Below are 18,612 nucleotides of genomic sequence, written 5' to 3' on the forward strand. Positions count from 1 at the left end.
TGCAAATTAACAAGGGGGGTCCTGGGAGTCCCTCTGCCAGACATTAGTCCTGGTTACGAGAGACTTACCCAGAGTCTTTAGCTCACTATCTTTCACAGAGAAGAAATATCCCAAACATATCAGTCTTTGTCCTGCCCTGGGGCAGTCCAGCACCGAAATGCTAGGCAATTCTCCTCTGAACAAGAGTACCAACAGAAACCCCAGACACGTGTTTCGGTTTGGTTGGACCTCATCAGTAGGGTGGATCTGTGCCTCTCTAAGAATAGTGAGCAAGGGGTCCACGTCTGGATTCCCCTAGTAACTTAGGGTGAGACCCAAAGTTACTTGAATATGCAAATTAACAAGGGGGGTCCTGGGAGTCCCTCTGCCAGACATTAGTCCTGGTTACGAGAGACTTACCCAGAGTCTTTAGCTCACTATCTTTCACAGAGAAGAAATATCCCAAACATATCAGTCTTTGTCCTGCCCTGGGGCAGTCCAGCACCGAAATGCTAGGCAATTCTCCTCTGAACAAGAGTACCAACAGAAACCCCAGACACGTGTTTCGGTCTGGTTGGACCTCATCAGTAGGGTGGATCTGTGCCTCTCTAAGAATAGTGAGCAAGGGGTCCACGTCTGGATTCCCCTAGTAACTTAGGGTGAGACCCAAAGTTACTTGAATATGCAAATTAACAAGGGGGGTCCTGGGAGTCCCTCTGCCAGACATTAGTCCTGGTTACGAGAGACTTACCCAGAGTCTTTAGCTCACTATCTTTCACAGAGAAGAAATATCCCAAACATATCAGTCTTTGTCCTGCCCTGGGGCAGTCCAGCACCGAAATGCTAGGCAATTCTCCTCTGAACAAGAGTACCAACAGAAACCCCAGACACGTGTTTCGGTCTGGTTGGACCTCATCAGTAGGGTGGATCTGTGCCTCTCTAAGAATAGTGAGCAAGGGGTCCACGTCTGGATTCCCCTAGTAACTTAGGGTGAGACCCAAAGTTACTTGAATATGCAAATTAACAAGGGGGGTCCTGGGAGTCCCTCTGCCAGACATTAGTCCTGGTTACGAGAGACTTACCCAGAGTCTTTAGCTCACTATCTTTCACAGAGAAGAAATATCCCAAACATATCAGTCTTTGTCCTGCCCTGGGGCAGTCCAGCACCGAAATGCTAGGCAATTCTCCTCTGAACAAGAGTACCAACAGAAACCCCAGACACGTGTTTCGGTCTGGTTGGACCTCATCAGTAGGGTGGATCTGTGCCTCTCTAAGAATAGTGAGCAAGGGGTCCACGTCTGGATTCCCCTAGTAACTTAGGGTGAGACCCAAAGTTACTTGAATATGCAAATTAACAAGGGGGGTCCTGGGAGTCCCTCTGCCAGACATTAGTCCTGGTTACGAGAGACTTACCCAGAGTCTTTAGCTCACTATCTTTCACAGAGAAGAAATATCCCAAACATATCAGTCTTTGTCCTGCCCTGGGGCAGTCCAGCACCGAAATGCTAGGCAATTCTCCTCTGAACAAGAGTACCAACAGAAACCCCAGACACGTGTTTCGGTCTGGTTGGACCTCATCAGTAGGGTGGATCTGTGCCTCTCTAAGAATAGTGAGCAAGGGGTCCACGTCTGGATTCCCCTAGTAACTTAGGGTGAGACCCAAAGTTACTTGAATATGCAAATTAACAAGGGGGGTCCTGGGAGTCCCTCTGCCAGACATTAGTCCTGGTTACGAGAGACTTACCCAGAGTCTTTAGCTCACTATCTTTCACAGAGAAGAAATATCCCAAACATATCAGTCTTTGTCCTGCCCTGGGGCAGTCCAGCACCGAAATGCTAGGCAATTCTCCTCTGAACAAGAGTACCAACAGAAACCCCAGACACGTGTTTCGGTCTGGTTGGACCTCATCAGTAGGGTGGATCTGTGCCTCTCTAAGAATAGTGAGCAAGGGGTCCACGTCTGGATTCCCCTAGTAACTTAGGGTGAGACCCAAAGTTACTTGAATATGCAAATTAACAAGGGGGGTAACTATATACATGCCTAGCAAAAGCGGGTTGTTTTTCTCAAAATTGTGTGCATACCTAGCACATATCTGCACTGTTTGTACCACAATTGTATACATATCTGGCACATAGCAGGGCTGCTTTAAAATTACTGCATGCATACCTATCACATAACAGTTTATTTCACCATAACTGTGTTCATACCTAGTACATAACTGGACCGGTTTACCAAGCAATTAGCTGGATACTTAGCACACATCTGGGATACACTACCACAATAATCTTTATACCTAACATATAGCAGGCCTGCTGTACCTTAATGGTCTGCACTCCTAGCATAGAACTAGCCAGTTTTCATTATAACTATCTTCACACCCAGTACATAGCTGGTCTACTTTAACAAAAGTGGTCTATGTGGCCAATGCTGGATTTTACTTTTATGGACTTCATTCATTCACGGTGCGTCACCCTTTCTCAACTCTCATGCTGGATTTCCTTTGCATCTTGTACTGATGGTGGCCCTGAATCATGCTGTTCCCATCTTCATCTTGTATCTTGGCTTGCAACATTATGTGTTACTACTGACTTTAGCAATTATATTCACTCTCCCCTCTTGCTACTCCACTCTTGACTGCTAACTCTGCTCTCTCCTCTTTTGCCTTCTCACGTTTCTTATCGCCTCCCCTTACTTTCTTCTATGCACTTACTCTATCAGAATTGTCCCTGGACCTAGTATGATAGCAACCTTGTTTGTCTCCTCCCTGCTACCCTTACGGGTTTTTTCCTTCCCACCACCCCCCCCCCGCTACCATCCAGCACTATCTGAAATGTTGTCAGGCCTAGTATGATAGTCGCTTGTGTTGTTCCTCCCCTAAAAAACATGGTGATTGTTATGTAATATATCATAGTTTGCACCGCAAATGACGGAAAAAGCATTGAATCTGTATTGGTTTCAATGACACTGTATTCATGTCAGTTCTACATTGTTCTGATGTCAAGTTGACCTGGGTTTCAAGTCAGAGCAAACTAACCTACACTCTGGGAAATTTCCTCCAGAGGAGCTTTTCATAACTAAGTTAAAATACGGACTACTAGAGAGTAGCAGTGTATGTCAAAGTTAATATCTGTCCGTAAAACCCTGCTCTTCTTTTTAACACAACTTCAGATATGTTCTTGCACTTAGCATATCACCTGTTAAACTATGACTAGAAATACAATTGGCCATCTCGTAGACCACTGCAGGATAACAAAGCAGACCTCTCATCTCTTTAGTCATTCACTGAACCCATGATATATAGTGTTTTTACCTGGGTCATGAGTTGAAGCACAAGGTATTGGACACAGCGCACAACTTAAATATAACATCATGTATGGAAAGAATGTTGGCTCATAAATTTGGAAACTTAACTTACAAATATGGGAATAGGTGCATTTTGAAACTCAGATTTGCCTCTTGATGTGATACCAAATTGGCATTATCTTTGATTTATATTTAAAATGCATACAATTATTAATATTCATACAATTATGAATATTGCACAAAAATACAGTGCAAATGGAGGCATGCCTATGCAAGGGGAGATATAGAAATCAATGGGACTCATTACAGATTTGCTGGTCTGGAAGCTAACCGGCACTCTTGTTTCTGGATCGCAAAACTACAAGTCTGCCTGCTGCAGCCGCTGTGCCCAAAAGGTCTGACCCTGCTGGGCTCAGTGGCCATAGTAGGCAGACTTGTCATGGGAGCACCGGCACTGTTGCTAATGGTGCCAATGCTCCCATGTCCCCATTCCCATAGAGTCCAATAGTCCATACCGGCGCCTGACTTCCTGGCCACCGGACTTGTAATAGCCCTGGGGTAGCAGGAGGTCAGGTGCTGATAAATTATTACGGGGCCAGTGACAACCCACTGGTAGCACTGGCAGGGTTCCCGCCAGACTCGTGATGAGGCCCAATATATCAATAAGGTTGCAGGTTTATACCAGTAACTGTTTGACATGTAAAATCTTAAGAATAGCTCGGACCCAAACTCTTTTCCAGTCATAAATATAGAAATAATAACCATCCAGTGAAGAATGGGGGTGTGCATTCAATATCAGTGTCTGGCCAATTGAAAGATTTGGACAATCACATAGGGTGACACAATGATGACATAAGCATGGGACTATTTTACACTTTGAAAAGGGTGAGCACTTAGGGGATAATATTCCAACTCTGGAAAAGGCTGCAGGAAAGAGCACCACCTGTTACTATTGAAATATTGAACGTATGCATTCATGTGAGAAACCAATTTAAGAGATGCATATGGAAAAATCCCTATTTTTAAGATGATGACTCCTGTCTACAAAGAAACAAGCAGAGAAGGGAATCTGACACGGTTCTGATTTAATAGAAGCATATCAGGAAGGGCCTTCTGACTGATACTTACCTGGGAACACCTGGGGTTTTCTGCTGGATCCACAACTATATATACACATCCAAAGGGAGTATATCAATTCCCCACATTAAATGATGGCTGGATTACAGCCACCATTTGTACTTCTTACCTACCACCCCCAGAAAGTGTAGGATGTGGTTTTGGAAGGTGAAAACAAAAGACAGTGACTACTTATAACCAAGTCATATCAGTTCAACTCAAAATAAATTTTCAGCTGTGGGTGCAGTGATACAAATAGCACTTCTGCACAGTTCGCATGCAAGTCTTTGTAATTATAATCTCATTAAATTGAACCCAAAGAGTTTTCACAGCAATAGTTAAGCTGTGATATGAAGCCCTCCATACTGGAGCCTAATGAGGATGTTTGATAAAGAGTGTTTTGTTACGGCATATCTATTTAATAAGGAATGGGAAATGTTGAATTATGTAATTTCTACTCCCATGAAAATGATGTAAATGTAAATCCCACATTCCCCTCACTTTTAAATAGCACAGTGGGAGGTGAGATAGGAGGGACACTGATACCTGAGTACACATTCTTTGTGCATTCTGATCCAAAACCACTTCCTCCCTAATCAAAACATGTAGATTTTTAATGCAATTCAATTCAACCTATTTTTAACTGTGCACACATGCTAACAACCCACAGCACCACGCTTACGTGGGGCATGTGAGACATGCAACAGTTCTCGGATTCTAAAAATTGCTGGTGTTATTAGGGAAAGCAAAGTTCTTTGATTCATTTGTAAATGTAACATAATATTATGTACCCAATGACTATGTACATGGATGTTTGTGTGTGAGAAATATTGAGATTTAAACAGGCAGGTTATTTTTGATTATGTCAGCAAGCCGCCTGTGATGCATGCCCCACATATAGGTTGGGGACCAGGCTTAATTGATTTATTCAAATAAATTCTACCTTTGATTAAACCGCCGGTTTCTTGCATCAGTGAAGGCCAATCAACCCTTCTTTATGTTCAGACGCAATAATATAAAATGGCTTGTCACAAATGATACTAATGGATAGGGTTACTCCTGTTCCTACGAGGACATCTGACGTTATGTAACCGCTTCGGACTGCCCAATTACTGTACACTTTGTATATATTTTCCACACACATGTTGTATTTCGGATTGTATCTATTATATTTTTGTATTCTGGTATTTTTTGTATCTTCTGTAACCAAGCTGAAAGTATACTTGTAACCTCTGTGTAAAAGGCGCCCAGATACCTTTGGGTGGGGTGCGCCATACAAATAAATAAACAAACAAACACACATAATTGTGGGATGGGAATGTATGTTAAGGAGCCCATTTAGTGTATACGCCATACATTGAACACAATGTATGTTACACTGCAGAGCCTCACAATAATCTGTCAGTCATAATATTACTTCTGCTACACAGGAGTACAAAGAAGAGAGGTTGCTAAACTGCCTCCTCAGCTCTCATACCTTTACAAAACAAGAGTAATCCTCATCAATAAGTCAAACCGGTGCAGTCAGGCCTTGTGTGGTAAAATGTCCAAAGGAAGGCCATACATTTGAGAGGGTGTAAATGTGCTCCAGTAGCAACCCAGACAGCATGGAACAACAGTCCAAAATAACATGAATAACCAATTAAGATTTTATAAATATATCTATATATACACGTTAATGAAGCACACAATATGCATAAATAACTAAATTAAATATGCTACAAAAACCCACAGATTATGTAAAGATAGACAAATGCAGCACTCTGGGAAATGGAACTCAGGTGAATGCCAGTCAAAAACCAAACGTTCATAAAATGATATGTTCTTGTGCGAAAAAGGGGTTTGCAATTGTCCTAACATGTCTCTGGGGATCAAAGATGGAGCGGGGTGTGTAGTTAGCAGTCAAAAATACCTTTCAATGTTCTTGGTGTTAAGACAGTGTCGAACCAGGTTTCTTAGTGCTGAGTGAGCAGTTCGACCAGGTTCCAATGAGGTAGTCGCATTGTTCCAGACGATGAGTAAATATTAACCTGGAGCCGAGCAGAAGTTCACTGTTGTTCGACAGCATTTGAAAAGGTTCAGATTTTGAGGGCCACCAGGACCGATTCGATACTCAGTTCAAATGCAAAGATGCTGGTGACTGAAAGCACAGTTCGAACTGGCTGATTGATGCGGCCTTCGCGAGCCATGGCTCGATGATGCCACTGGAGATGGTTGAACCATTGATTTGGATAGGTGACAAAGAGGATGATGGTTTGAAATGTGGTTTGAACATGACAGTTGCAGTGATGGGCTTCTAGTTTGAGCAAGGGCATCAAAGTGCTTGGCTGGTGTGTTGCAGAAGTGACTGTTCATATATATGACGCAGCGGCTCATGTGGGCAAAAGGTGTCTCCAGAGGGTGTTGTTGCTTTGACTGTGCCAAATGGGTTCAAAACAAAGTTCAAAGTAATTTGATAGCATAAATACAGGGATCCTGGCTGTCTCTGCTTTCAGGTTGCTTTAGGTCCCAATCCGGGGGCTTAGGGACAAGATAGTTCCTTGTTCTCGCTCACCCAAACACAGAGGAGCCAGGTGTATGAGGAGGCAGGTGTATTTCAACTCCAATGAGATCCCGGATGCCAGAGTAGCTGGCAGGGAAGCAGGTCTTGCACCAGCAGCAGGCCTACCTCCAATGTGCCCTGAGGATAGTTAGGGAGTAGAACTTACCTCTGCCTTCGACACTGTGACAAATTGCCTTTTGCCATGCAGGAGTACAAGGATGAACCAACCCTCAAATTTCCACAAACCAAGAACCAAAACAATCATAACGGTAAAACAGGCACCGTTAAGAGACATGCCTCCTTCGCCTTTTGAGATCACGTTGGCTGAGGGAAGACTATACTCTCAGGAGGGGTGTGAATCTAGTTCAGCAACAACCTAAACAGTGAAGTATAACAGTCCAATGTTTAATTAAACACATTGGGCCTCATTATGACCCTGGCGGAAATCGAAAAACGATGGCGGAAATGCAATACCGCCATCGAATAGCGCTCGGTGCGATTATGACCCGTCACCGCAAAGTGCGATGCCATTAGCGACACCGTAGCGAACGCCAACGCTAACTGCACCAAGTACGCGCGCGCGCGCAATGCCAAACCGTAAATACCACCATGGCGCAACGGTACGCGAATTCTGACCCTAGCGGACATGCACCTAACGCCATCAAGCACGGCGGAAAGTACCATTCCGCCATGGTGAGAAGTACGGCATCGCGAATCAACCGTAAACGGCCCCACTGAGTGCCTGTACACCGCTCCCTGGCCACATTGTACAACTCCCCGTAGGTGAAATGAAGGCACAATGCAACCAGTGAAATGCACAAGTCACCCATGCATGCCAACGAACAAAAGAATCTCAAGAGGGGCCAATGGGAGCTGCAGGGCACAGATGGCACGAATACAGAAGCTATTCCAATGGACATGACCTCAGTCTCCCACCAAGAAACGCTCGCAAACACAGGCACCTGTGACCAGCAACATTCAGAAAATCACATCATTCCACCAATCCACCTGGCTGACCGGCATCTGTTACACAAAACCTAATCCCCCACCCCTGAGCATGACATCATTCAAACAGTCATATTGGCAGCCCTTATCCCTGACCTCACTGGGCTTCGTAGGCAAACGCGCCCAGCACAGTACCACGCAACTATACTCCGAAGCTGGAACCCAATGCAGATCTCCTCACAATACATCGCTCCCCAAATAGGAATATGCCACATCACTTGCAAAGAAGAACGCTACACGGCCCATATCAGAATAGAAATTTAATGCACAACAAATTCACCAAGCCCATACAGCCATTAGGCCATGAACTCCAAAACACATTTCACCATTGTGGGCTGCATCCGCAATAAATGACCAGCAACTTCTTGTGTGACGCCCTGTTCCTTCATGGTACACAGGGCCACATTCTCGTACGAAAAGGCAACATGGAAGCGCCCAGAACCGCAGGGCCGACCCAATGGGGAGGCACTAGTCCAGCTGAAAGGCCGAAATGTTGCTCCGAGCCACTAGTACTGCGTAAGGGCATGTGGCCCATTGGCGATCGTCCCATAAGATCGTAATGCTGCTCCACTGATTAACACGAAGCAGTAGGTGTCGGGAGTAAAATCCATCTGCAGGAGTGGCATACAGATGGCAGTGGCAAAAGGGGAGGAGATACCTGTCAACCAAATGAAATGAAAAAGAATAGAATGGCCATCAGAACTACATTAGAATTACTCACTTCAATGATCACACCAAATCCACAGCCATATGCATGCTAGCCCACTCCAAAGGATCATCACCACCCAAAAACCACTTGCGAATCATAACTATCTATATCGAGGTGAAAACACCATCACAAACGAGTGTACCTGTGCATGCGTCTGTTAAAACAGAATCCATCAGATGGGATTGGTAACGTGCATGGAAACAAGTGTCTGAAGGCGCGTCGAGACAGTGAGGGCTCAACAAGGCCAGATAGACGATGGTCCCACTATGGCAGCCCTGCATCACATAGCGCAGGGGAGGCGGACAGATCCCAAGAAGCCCTGTACATGGCAAACTCTGTATCAAATCATCTGTCCATGCATCCATTCATCATTCCCTCATCCCGTAATGATAACGCCTGTTCCCATACTCACATAACATGTGAAAATTCCATTGAGTCTGTGCGTCATGCAGCCTGCATAATCCACTGTGCCCCAGCCCGTAATTCCAGTGTTGTGAAGTAACATGTATTTGGGAACGTCCGGCCTCATCGTCCACTTCGCTATTGCGCATCCCAAACTATTCATATCAATCATTGCATCCCCGCCATGGCCCCTGTCCCAAGGACATTGAACAATAGAACGTTATATTTGCAGTCAGACCTGTGGGCATCTCCTCGCCGCTAGCTGAAGACCGAAAGCGCCGCCCTTCGAATTCCTCATTTGCAACATCACGTCGAAAAGGCATCTGTGGCCGCTTGAAATCACAAATCAATCCATCTAGTGCGGCTGTGTGTGTAAATGGCAACTGCCTTCACTCACAAATGGGACGCCCCGCCCGTCGTTGAAACTCGGTACAGTGATGCATGAGGGTCCACCGTTACTCGAGTACTACGTTCCACTGACCCTTCACAAGTCTGTTCGCGACTGCTAAGATAGTATGTGAAACAATGGGACCATAGCCGAATGAACATATCAACCAATGTTACACTGCCATCGGGTACAAATACATGATTGTAATAGCAAGATGCCATTCCTCGAATTGCAGCGTTGTGTGCGGGACGTGCCCGCCCAAAGGGGAGAGCAGCTTGCACAGGTGGAATGAATCACCACAGGTGGAGGCCATACAGCCTGATAACACATAAATAGCACACCCAGTCTCCTCCCACAACCACACCCACTCCAAAATGCTACCGGCAGGACTCGCGATGTTGGCCCTGGGGGACCTGATAGCACTGCAAGTACTCTGACTCCAAGAAGAAGACGAACACCAACCACAACCGGCCGCACGGAGGAGACGCAGGAGGAGGAGGAGGGCAAGGCAGGGCCAGCAAGGGCCGCCAGCACAGCCACTACAACCATGCAGGCAGCCCGCAATCCCACGCCTCCGAGCACATCCGTTCAACCTCACTGATGAGCAGATCCACACCCTCTACCGTTTGGACCGGGACACCATAGCCGCCATTGTGGACATGACACAGGCTGACCTTGTCAGCATGATAGATAGCCCAACCGCCATCCCACCCCTACTGAAGGTGGTGTCTGTACTCCACTTCCTGGCCACAGGCACCTACCAGCACACAGTCGGACAGTTGCATGGCATCTCACAGCCACTGTTCTCACGGACACTATTGCAAGTGCTCGATGCCCTCCTGAAGCACGCAGACGACTACATCTCTCTACCACGCTCGGAGCAGGAAATTACCAACACAAAAGTGGGATTCCATGCACTTGCCGGCATACCGGGTTGCATTGGTGCCATCGACTGCACCCATGTGGAATTGGTCGTCCCACATGCCATGGAGGCCCAGTACCGCAACCGAAAACAATTTCATTCACTGAATGTACAAATGGTGTGTGACTCCAACAGGATCATTACTCATTGTTGTGCCCGATTCCCTGGATCAACCCATGATTCTATGATCTTGAGGAACTCTACAATACCACGCTACATGGAGCGACACGCAGGGAACAGATCCTGGCTACTCGGTGAGTCACATTTCATGCATGCTGATGTGGGGTATGTGATGCGGCAATGACCTGGCAGGAAGGGGGCGGGGGGTGCGTACGTAGCAATGGCATTCCACATTATTCGTTTATCGTCCACATACAGGTGATGCCGGATATCCACTGAAGAGATGGCTCCTCACACCAGTCCGGAACCCACGGGACCAGCATGAGGAGGACTACAACCATGCCCACTCACGTACCCGTGTAGTCATTGAACAGGCATTCGGCCTACTGAAGACTCGTTTCCGGTGCCTCAGCAGGTCTGGCGGGGCACTCCTGTACCGCCATGTGAAGGTTGCAAAGATGGTGATGGCATGTGTCATGCTACACAACATGTGCGTACGTAGAAATGTGCCCATGCCCCCTGACGCAGAACTGCAAGCACCTGAAGATGGTCATGATGAGGGTGGGGATGTGGCAGCACCTCAAGGAGTCTGCGAGGCACAGGAGGGCCGTGACATTCGTCAGCATCTCATAGATGCATGCTTCTAGCACTCACGCCTGGTGGCTGATACATGGACACGGGACTCGTGGCACTGTGTGTGTCTGGTACATGCACAATATGGACTGTACGCCTATGATGGCCTCGTACACAAAGATCAATGTCCACACATCTCGTTGGTTGATCGTGCATTGTTTATGGCATATGTGATATCATGTTGAACACCCTATCGACCCGCCACCCAAGTGAGCCCAACACACCCCCTCCACCCTCCTACCTCCCCCCCGAACAGCAGTGTCCAGAGATGCTCATTGCCAGTGGGCAGTCGCTATTGCAAGCCCCCTCTGCGGGTATCAGGGGCACCCCTGCCTGTGGAGCGCAGGTTCCTCCCAGATCTACGTTGGGGGCTGCCCTGGACGGAACTTGCAACGGATGATGTCTCTGCCTGCTCACGTCCATGCATGTCCCTAAGGGTTTGTGAGAGCTCAGTGAGCACACGGCGCATTGCGGCAAGTTCGGCACATACGTCTTTGGACGTCGCATGCAGTTCCCCCCTCAGGCTCTCGGTGCTTCTCTCCATTTGGACTCTCAGGCTCTCGGTGCTACTCTCCATTTGGACTCTCAGGCTCTCGGTGCTACTCTCCATTTGTGCCCTTAGTGTCTCTGTACTTCTCTCCATTTCTGCCCTAAGTGTCTCAGTTGATGTTTCTATGTCTGCCTTAGTGCCCCCACATTCATCGGCATGGTCCTTGAGGAGCGTGGCCAGTTGCTGCTGTTGCACGATTAACTGGTCGAGGGACTGTTGCCTCTGCTGGGCCATGGCCATTTGCGGTGGTGTCACAGAGTGGCTGTTCGCCTCATGTTGCCCTGCCACAGGGCTTGTGGGGGATGGCCAGTCGTCGTCTTGTGGGTGCCCCTGCGTGGTATCCTCATGGTGTACGGGATGGAACAGACAGGGGGATTGGGACAGGTCATGGATGGATCTGACTTCGACATCCCCGTTTTCTGTGTCGGAGCATGCTGCCATTAATGCAGTGTCACCTATGGTGCTGCTGCCACCAGAAGCAGTGCCTACTGTGGCATCCATTGGGGGGACCTGTGGTGGTGGTGGTGTGGGTATGCTGGCTGCTGGGGTGCCTGTTGGAGTTCCCTCCTCTGTGCTGCCACGTGATTTGTGCTGCTGCCGTGTCTTGATGCGTGCAGCTGAGGTGGAGGGTCTTTGGCCGTTGGTCTTGGCCCTCTTTGCAGGTGTGCTGGTAGGGGTGTCCTGAAGCTCGTCATTTGGATCGGACCCTGTGGTGGAGTAAAGGAGGGCGAGCGTTATTAATGGGTCTGTGGGAATTGGAATGGCAATGTATCACATGCATTGGGGTGGTACCTGAGGGTGATTTGGGTCGGGGCCTTGGAGGTGCTTTCTTTTGTGTGTGGAGTGAGGGTGCAGTTGTTTGGCAGCCTGCAGTTAGGGTGTGCCTGCTGCACGTGTAGAGGGTGTTTTTGGGGTTTTTAATTATTTATGTATTTATTGTGCGTTTTAAAGTGCGCTGTCAGGCCAATGTGTGTGGACGTTCTCCTGGACATGTGTTACTGTTGCGCTATGTGGACACATGGTGATTCACATGATTGGACATTGTGGATTTGGCATGGTTTTATTTGGGCCACCTACCGGATTCTTCGGATGTCTGCACTCCTTTCTCCATCCCTCCGACTCCCTCTATACCCTCCATTCCAATGGTGGAGGCACAGATTTCTTCCCAGGGGGTCAACTTGATGGGTGATTCCGATCCTCCCCCGGTGGCTGTGGCAATGTTGCGGTTGGCAGAAAGTATGCTACGGACGCGTATCCGCAGGTCGTCCCATCGCTTTCTGCATTGCTGTGGGTTGCGGGGTGCGGTCCCCACCGCACTTACCCGCTGTGCCACCAGGGCCCATATGGCCTTCTTGTTCGCAAGTGCCGTCCTAGTCATTTGCGTGGAGAAGACGGCGGCAGCATTCTCCTGGAGGGTCTCTGTGAGTATGGTGAGTTCCTCACGGGAGAAGTGGACCTGCCGCTTGCGGTCGCACGCTTTCTTCGCTACTTTTCCCATTTTTCTTGGTTACACTAGGGTGGATGACGGGTTGGGATGTGTCTCAGGGTAGTGTTTTTAGTGGTTGTGTGGATTTAGTGGTTTTATAGGTGTACGGCGTGATGTTTCCCGTTCCGGGACCATGTTTTTACTCCCGTTTCCGTATATTTACGGTCACTGTACTTTCCGGTTGGCGCTCACTGCGGTGTCCGCTAAGATGGGTGGCGGTTTTGCACCTAGGGTGCCGTACGGCGGCGGTGTGGGCCGTTTTGGGGTCATTTCCGCCATCGCGGACTTTGCACTTCCGCCATGGCGTGGTGCTCGTGCCCGATGGGTCGGAATGGGCCCGCTTTGCTCCATCGTGCAATGGCGGAAACGCTATTTACGCTGTGGCGGTCCGGTCAGTCACTTTCCACCAGGGTCGTAATGAGGGCCATTGTGTACAATAATAACTGTCTACCTATCACCCATCTCTGCGGAATGAATGCAGAATAAACAGAGATAGCAAGATGCAGCACTCTGAGCAATGAATCAGGGGTGAAAGGCAAGTAATAACCACAATGTTCTTTAAAAGGATATGGTTATGGGTGCAAAAGGGATACATATGATCTAACCAGTCTCCAGGGCCAACAAATGGACCAAGGGGGCAGTTAGCAGTCAATAGTACTGTTTTGAAGTACATGGTGGTCCGGCACTGGTGAACCTGACTTCTTGGGGCTATGCAAGCAATTCAAAGACTGGGAGAGTGCAAAGGGCGACATTGAATGATCCTGGTGAAATAAATGTGTTGAACGGTTCTTGAAATAAGGCTCCTAGCAGTTCTGTGGTGACAACAGTAGGATTCCCAACTGTCTTGGCTCTCAGGGTGCTATGAGTCCCAACCCAGTGGCTCTTGGACAAGATGTGTTCATTATTTGTGCTCCTTAATATGGAGGAGACTGCCAGGGTCCTTTTAACACTGTGCCATTCTGGGTACCAGTATGGCTGGCAGAGAGATAGGTGTTGCTCCAACAGTGTGTCACTCCCACTCCAGGGACTCAGGCTCAAAATAGGTCCGTGTTCTCAGGCTCCCTGTCTCAGATTCAGAAGAATCACTGGGCTAGATTTAGAATGCTGGCCCTAATGACGAGAATGCAAGTCCCCAGCACCCGGAAGGCTGTCAATAAGGACCTAGCATCTTTTTTTGTGACACAATAGCAAATGGTTGGTGCTCAGAGCTTAGAAAATGTGTTTCCTTGTCCGATTACAACAACATAATGTGCTCTGCTACAAAAGTAGAATCATGAGTGTGTTTAGGTTTGTTTGTTCACTCAACTCAGGAACGCAAATATGTGATCTCCAACCCTCATGCATAGGCATCACACATTATTGCACATACAACCCTTACACATTGTTGAGTAAAGTGTCACTTCATGTAACCCACTGTACTCATGTACTCACTGTAAGTGTACACATTTTAGAAAGGAATAGTAGGGCATACCATTTCAACACAATTCTTAAACATTCAATCAAATATGGCCACTATTGTTTAAAAGAATACATTTATTTTACAAAATATCTCAGTTTGTTTGTTTTATTTATTTTTATAGCGCACCTTAACCCAGAAGTATCTGGGTGCATTTGACAGTTGCAAGTGTTACAGGTATACAAGAACATGGCATATGGCATTTACAGAAATATACAACACATCTTGGAAACTGACTGGTTACACACAGTACGAGGACCAAGAATTAGCTTGTGGGAACTGTGGTAGTAAAACGTGATGCATCAAATACACACAGTAAGCACACAGATGCCCATGAAACAGTTTGGGAATCCGTGGTAGAAGAGGTGAGGCAAACAAGTTATTGCTTCTCAGCTAGCCATTTAATAGACTTGTTTCTGAAGTTGGTGAATTAATTGGTAGTTTTCAGTGAAAGAGGGAGAGTGTTGCATAGCTGAACAGCCATGACTGGGAATCTGCTCCTGCCTGAGTTTTGTAGTTTGTATCTAGGGATAATCAGTGAGGGTGTTGGAGTAGCGGGTGACTCTAGTTGATGAACTGAAGTTAAACATTTCTGTTAAGTATAAAGGAGCTGCATGCTTCAATGATTTATACTTGAGGGACATAGTTTTAAGTTGGATCTTATTATTAATCGACAACCATTTATGCTGTATTCTTGTTTCAGATATGTGAGGTCTCCTTAAGATGCTTAGAGCAGATCTCAGGGTGTTATTTTGCAGCGTTTGTAATTTATTGAGAACATATTTACTTCCTCCCAAATAAAGTCAGTTACAATAATCCAGTTTGGATATTATTAGTGCTCTGGCAAGAGTAATGCAACTCTCTTTTGAAAGCAGCGGTTTAAATGCCCTAATCAGTTTCCCTGTGTAGGCAGTGGACGAGGCTGTGGCATTCACTTGTTTGTGCAGATTTAATGTAGTGTTGAGATAGAAACCTAGAGTTTTTACCTCTTTGGCCACTGGGATGTTGTTTCCATCGATGTTGAAGGAGGTGTAGTTAGTATTTAATTTATGCAGATTGGAGGAGGATCCCACAATCAACAGTTCAGTGTTGTTGTCATTCAGGCATAGGCGTGAGTGGCCATCCATTCCTAAATGATTAGAAAGATTTTGTTCACTAGTAGTACATCACTATCAAAGATACCCGTCAGAGGAAGGAGGATCTGTTTGCTTTCTAATAATTTGCCAACAAATTAAATCAAATCTAATCAACCTTCTTAAAAAGTACGTCTATCAAACCACATTATTTAGCAGGGTCTGCAAAAATCATCTCTTCAAAAACCAACCCTAAAATGTGCTCAGTTCATTCCCAAGTGGGGATACCACAATTCTCATTAAGAAAATCCAAAAACTTTAACATCAACGAAGTTCAAAGAACCATGTTCAACTCCACTTCTCAAAATACAAGTATGTATCAGAGAAACCACATGTAATAAAATGTACACCTTCTCTAGTGCATAAACCCAGCAGATGGGGAGCAGGTGCAAGTGGATCTTGGTCACTTGGCCTAAGCCCCGTCCACCTGGTGCATTCCTGGTTCCTGCTCTTTTTCCCTACTTAAGGAGCCCTCCAGCCTCTTTTCTTTTGCAACTGGGGAGCAGGCGCAAGTGATTCTAGGTCACCTGGCCTAAGCCCTGCCCACCTGGTGCCTTCTGGTTGCTGCGCTTTTTCCCCACTTAGCAAGCCCCGCTCAACTGGTGCCTTCCTGGTTGCTGCTCTTTTTCCCTACTTAAGGAGCCCTCCAGCCTCTTTTCCTTTGCAGATGGGGAGCAGGTGCAAGTGGATCTTGATCACCTGGCCTAAGCCCCACTCACCTGGTACCTTCCTAGTTGGTGCTCTTTTTCCCTACTTAAGGAGCCTTCCAGTCTCTTTTCCTTTGAAGATGGGGAGCAGGTGGATTTAGGTCACCTGGCCTAAGCACCACCCACCTTTGTAGCTCTGCATCTTCCTTCCTGCTGTTAACTCTTAAATCAAGGGCATTTCTCACACGGGTGTCTGAAGGGAAGGACAGACAAAGAAAAGGGCAATTCCTGTTTGGACCTGTTCAGACCAGGAGGATCCAGGGCCCGAACCCTTGCTCAGACAGCAGGTAAGCATGCACCAAAATGTGTTTACTCCCTCTGTCCCCACAGGCCATCCCCACCCCTCTTGTGCCCCCCTTCTCGCAAACAGGTGTTGTCTGTTTTGCTTGATTCTTCTACCCTGCTCCCCCTCCGCCCCCTCCAGCCTACTTCTGCAGGAGTTTGTCCTGACAAATTCTGGTTTCACCATTAGTGTCTTGTTGACAATGCTGTATTTGACTTTTAAGGACTTCATTGATTCACAGTATGTCACCCTTTCTCATGGTGGCCATGAATCATGCTGTTCCCATCTTCATCTTGTATCCAGGCTTGCAACATTATTTGTTACTACTGACTTCTGCAATTGTATTCACTCTACCCTCTTGCTTCTCCACTCTTTTTGACTGCTTACTCTCTGTTCTCTCCTCCTCTCCCTTTCTCCCTTTTCCTATATCCTCTCCTTTCTTTCTTCTGTGCACTTACTCTATCAGAATTGTCCCTGGACCTAGTATGACCCCCCCCTCGTCTGTCTCCTCCCCCCTCCCGTTACTTGTTTTTTTCCTCCTCCTCCAACCCCCTCCAGCACTATCTGACATGTCGTCAGGCCTAGTACGGTAGTCACCTGTCTGTTTAAATTTCCTTCCCACTCTCCCCCTCCCTTTCTTATCTATGCCTTAGCTCTTTCATTGTCTGAAATGTCATCAGGCCGAGTACGATAGTTAATTTCACATCCGTACTGTTCATGGCCTGTAAGAATGTCATTATATTTTCCCTTCATCCCTCCTTTGCCTTGAAGCGCTTTGAAACACATTGTGTATAGGCGCTATATAAATAAACTATCATTCCCATCTCGACCAGAGAAAGACTAGCATTTTAGCATCATTGAAAGGAAATACAACAATGAAAATGGAATTTGTATTGTATTTAGCACCTATCTGAAAATAAAGAATTGTACGGACAATTGTTACCACAGTCCGAATTTAGTTATACCCAGCAAATAAGGTGCGCACTTCGAAAGGAAGCAAACAACCCTTACCCTTTGTCTTGAGAGTTCCTTCTGACAGCCAACCTCATCACGCCCCATCTGATTGTGCCAGCCTTTCTCACTGGACTTTCATAGGGATAATATAAGACTCAGATGGCAAATCCATAATTATTAACTTACATGTCACTTGATGGCCGTGCGGCAGTCAATCCCTAACTATGGTGCCAGGCTTTTGGCCGTGCCTCTTGTTCTATGATATATGTCAACATTCTACAAATTCCTCTCCCAATCAGCACAGTTTCAATAACAATGCTCCAGAGTCTAGTGTCATATCCATTTTACGAAAGCATGATGCCCAATTAGTCTGGTCATTATGTGCAATGTATCAAGGACAAGATGCTCTAAATGACATCTTCACTATATCAGATCAACCTGTAGCTTGGTACTCTGAAGTCTATTTACATCTTCAAGCCGTTAATGCTAATTAAGGGCGGCATTGTGCTGTGCTAGGTGAAATGTCAAGGTCTTGAACACTGCCCTGGCTTGTTCAGACGTTTCTTAGCCTCTATATATGCAAAGAAGAAAATTAAATGTGCTAAAGATATATGCAGTCATGTATGTTTGAATAAGTAAAATCTGTTTGAATAAGTAAAATAAATCAAACATCTATGTAGAAGTGACTTAAACACACACACCTCACTAGAGGTTATTTTGCAAATTTAAAGCAAATACCAGTTAATACAGGCATCTAGGGCTTTGAGTGCTCCCTGTTGATTCAAAGCAATTCAAAGCAATTCAAAGCACTACATTTTACTAACAAACTTTATTCAGTCTAAGCTAGGTTATGTATTCGAGGGGAATTCATCATGTCATTGTATCTTATATGCAGCTTTCCTGACCCTAAGGGGGCAGAATGA

The sequence above is a fragment of the Ambystoma mexicanum genome, chromosome 5q (assembly GCF_040938575.1).
Source record: "Ambystoma mexicanum isolate Mex_15411 chromosome 5q, UKY_AmexF1_1, whole genome shotgun sequence".
Taxonomy (NCBI): Eukaryota; Metazoa; Chordata; class Amphibia; order Caudata; family Ambystomatidae; genus Ambystoma; species Ambystoma mexicanum.